Source organism: Schistocerca cancellata, chromosome 2, assembly GCF_023864275.1.
Source record: "Schistocerca cancellata isolate TAMUIC-IGC-003103 chromosome 2, iqSchCanc2.1, whole genome shotgun sequence".
Classification (NCBI taxonomy): Eukaryota; Metazoa; Arthropoda; class Insecta; order Orthoptera; family Acrididae; genus Schistocerca; species Schistocerca cancellata.
In genome coordinates, this window is record NC_064627.1 from 193,422,753 (window position 1) to 193,427,092 (window position 4,340).

Below are 4,340 nucleotides of genomic sequence, written 5' to 3' on the forward strand. Positions count from 1 at the left end.
TGGTGAACTCAGCGTGGGTGTACTTCGCTCTTCTGTCAGCGGCCGCAGAGTTGCTGACGTCACTCGGTTCCGCTAGAGCGCCGGGTCAGCTTTCTCCATCCTTCCATTGTAAAGTATACATGGAACGCAATTTCGGCTGTCTTTAACTAATTTGATTAAAAAGGGCTAGAAACTTTTGACGTCTGATAGCTGAAACAGTAATATGCCTGTAGAAGTACAGCGAATACTGCATACCGTATCATTTCTGACCATATACAGACCACGGTTCGTGAGAGTAGTGTTCCGGTTCGGATTGCGCACGGATGAACTAGCTTTTAGATGTTATATAAGAGCAAAGTCGAAGAAGGAGCGGAGTTTCCTAGCAGCATACTCCCTCTCGTCTACACCCTGGAGATTGCCTGTTGGTTTTTGTAATTTGTACGAGGTATGCTCCAGGAGTGCTCACGATACGTACTGAATACTGTTCTCCCTCTCTGCTATGTTTCCTTGTGCATTAACGACATTCCGGCGAAGTCAGATAGTCTACTGGCAGCATTAAGAGTGAAATAGTAACGTGGGAAGTCACATTATGAAGTGGCACTTATCAGAGAGGCGTTATTACAAGGAGAATGGAATAGGTTCTGAAGTAACAGAGCTAGTATGCTATCGTCAACAGCGAGTGTTCATCAGACACAAGGGTATCGTTAGGAGTGCCCCATGGCAGTGCAATAGGACCGCTGTTATTTTCTGTGTACATGAATGATCTAGCCAATAGGGTGGGCAGCAGTTTACGGCTTTTTTCCTGATGATGCCATGGTGTACGGCAATGTGTCGACATTGGGTGACTGAAGGGGGATAAATGATGACTTAGACAAAATTTCTAGTTTGTGTGATGAATGCCAGCAAGACCTAAATGTAGAGAAATTTAAGTTAATGCGGATGATAAGGAAGCACAAGCCCACATGACGTGGTGTCAACTATCAATTTCCCTCTCACTAGTAGGCAGTGTCGCGCCATTCGTAAGGACCTGGAGAAGTGTGGCATCATGAGGAAACAACGAAATGATGCCACAGTATCATCTCAAAGAGTTCAAATCCAGAGAAACATCGGGGTAAGAGTTCGAATCCCAGGCCAGTGCCACTATCTTCAAAATCTCAAGGTTACTTAAAATGAGAAACGATGGTCCTATAACTTTGCTTGACAACAGGTCTGTTAACTAAAACAGCATAACTAGTATAAGAAAGCTTGCTACAGACAGTGTTTCTGCAAGCAATACCTTCTGCCTCTGACGCAAAAAATAAACCAACTACATTCCAGACATAATGAAACAGACATGTTTAATGTTGATTTGGAACCAAGCCACAGTCCCGTGTTCTTTACTTGTCGTTACTGGAGATGAAGAGGGTATGTTTTGTGGCTGTTAAAAACTGGTGCCCCCAGCGGGAATCGAAACCACCACATCTTAGCCATTACAAGCTAGCCTCAGTCCAACCAACCACCAAATTTCACATGTCTTACCATCACATTTTTGTCAAAATGGAGTACTCAGCACAAGGCACGAGAAGCGTTGACTTCCTCTTCAGCTGTTGTTGTGAATAATCTATTGTTATCTACAAGTCAACGTCATGCAGTCCGAACACAAAGCCGTGATATCAAACGCATCCTTTTCCTACCTATTTTAAGTTGTATTCCGTCTGTGTGCCAAGAGCATCAGTGTTACAGAAGATCAGAGACAATTTTTTTCATTTTCTAACCAGCCAGTAATAGAAAAATCTTGCGGAAACGTGTTTGTGAAAGGGATCGCAGGTGTCTGTCATGTTAAGACCAATTTCAGTTCCATTAGCCAGCGGCCGCTTGACACAGAGTCTGCCGAAGTGATTGTGACGCATTGTCCCTAGAGCCTACTATCTCCAGCGGACCTTTATGTGTTCGAATTAGCAACTGTAATATTATGTAACGTTGCAGGCAATATAATACTATGTTTCGCCATGCCACGTGGCGATTTTGTATGGCATGTCGCTATAAGCATGTTTGACTATGGTCTTAATTTCTTCAAGTTTGTAGTATAGCTCGTGCCATCACAACTTGAATATTTCTCCTTTTTTATTTTATGAGGAGCGTCGTTTATGCATTAGAAAACGGCGTCTTAAACGAAATAAAGTCTAACATTTGTGACATTGTGTTCTGCTTGTGTTGAATAAAAGGGTGAAAACAGAGGCGGAAAATACGAAACACCTGTGCCCTGCATGAAGTGAGTGGTATAGAGAAAGTCATGTAGTATCGATTCAAGTAAGATCGCTTTGAGATACATTAATGACCAAATTCAGGAAGAGAAACTGGCATCGATATAGGAGATCGATCCTGGCATTTGCTGCAATAGATTGAAGGAGGTCACTGTAAACCTAAAACAGTGAGGCTGATGGCGATTTTCTAAGGAGAAAATAATGGGTGAGCCATAACAAACATCTCAAATGGTGGCCTGTGTGTGCCCACAATATGTATTGTTGTAGATATAAATCGGATGGCATGAAGAAGGTGTTTTATGTGGCGATATGCTCCACAGTGATGTGTCCTTCGCAGATGACATTTGTAGCCAGCAAATGAGAAGCCTTGCAGTTGTACAGCAATAATTGGGACGTGGAAGACAGCACCAAGCAGCTTGATTGGCAAATGCGCCCACCGTACACTTGCTAATCTAGAACCCACGTGTGTTTACCTTACTCTCCAGTTATCGATCAGCTACGAAGACAGTTTTTGTTTCTTCTGTTCGTTTTTGTTTGTTTTGTTTTGGAGATTGGTCTTTAAACGTGGCTTAACTCATAATCCGAAAGTCGCTATATGCTTGAGATCAAAAAACAACCTGCACGTCATCAGACGGTTTTCTATAACGAAGTGGAATATATTGTTGACAATTTCTTTGATATTTGTGCCTATTTTATTCAATAAACCTATGTGAAAGACTTCCGTTCTTTGCTAAGTATCGGTTTGCCACCTGAGCTGTTACTGTTGATACAGTTGCTATTCTTAGCTCCAGAAGTCTCTTTAATTTTTCTACAGACAGCACCTATCTTTCCCATAGTCATTCACGGTTTTACAGTTTTGCGATTCCTCTTTAGTCATTTCTGCTTTGCTATTGTGCACTTACTGCCAATCTCATTTTCCAACGCTCTAAGAAGGCTACTGAGATTGTCTTCCGATTCGTTTATTCATATCAGGAACAGTAAAGAACATATCGCTGTCCATTGTGAAACGCCAGACACAGTTTTGGTTGACCAGTTCCCATCGTTTAGTACGTAGTCCGCCCTTCCTGACATGAAATCACGGATCCTGTGCCATAACTTAGACTCACTTGTACGCATTTTGATTAAAAGCCACTTGTGAGAAAATTTGTCATAATCATTTCGGAAATCCAATAGCATGGAATCGATTTGAACAAAACCAAAATCAGTTGTTAATGAAAGTAATGTATCAATGAAGTAGTTCAGTGCAGGTGCGCCATTCTTCGTTAAAATATTAACCTTTTGCCGTGACCAGGATTCGAACCTGGGTTCTTGCGGCCACAACGCAATGTCCTAACCACTAGACTATCACGGCTGGTGAACTCAGTGTGGGTGTACTTCGCTCTTCTTGCAGCTGCCGCAGAGATGCTGACTTCATTCGGTTCCGCTAGAAACGCCGGCTCAGCTTTCTCTATCTATCCATTGTAAAGTATACATGGAACGTAATTTCGGATGTATTTAACTAATTTTATTAAAAAGGGTAAGAAACGTTTCACATCTGATAGCTGAAACAGTAATATACCTGTAGAAGTGCAGCGATTACTGCATCTCGTATCATTTCTGACCATATACAGACCACGGTTCGTAAGAGTAGCATTTCGATTCGGATTGCGCATGGGCGAATGGGTAGCTTTGAGAGATGAAATAGTGAAGGCAGCAGAATATCAAGTAGATAACTAGTCGAGGGCTCGTAGTAATCCTTGGGTAACAGAAGATATACTGAATGTAACTGATGAAAGGAGGCGAGACAGACTACAAACGTCTCAAAAATGAGATCGGCAAGAAGTGCAAAATGACTAAGCAGGGATGGCTAGAAGACAAATGTAAGAATTTCGAGACATACATCACTGGGGTAACGTAGACAGGAAAAGTAAAGAGACCTTCGGAGAAAAAAGAACCAGCTGTATGAATATGAAGAACTCAGATGGAATGCCAGATCGAAGCAATCGAATGAAAGCAGAAAGGTGGAAGGATTATATAGTGTTTTATACATGCGCGATGTTCTAGAGAGCAAAATTATGGAAATGGAAGGAGACGTAGGTGAAGATGAATCGGGAGAAATGACACTGCTTGAAGAATTTG

The 4,340-nt window shown here is 42.0% G+C and overlaps 1 non-coding gene across 1 annotated transcript; it reads right to left on the reverse strand.

The window, feature by feature from the left end:
- Nucleotides 1–3,501: 3,501 nt before the first annotated feature.
- Trnah-gug (transfer RNA histidin (anticodon GUG)) lies at nt 3,502–3,573 on the reverse strand. Its single transcript has one exon. It is a non-coding gene; the product is annotated as a tRNA-His (tRNA).
- Nucleotides 3,574–4,340: the final 767 nt, after the last annotated feature.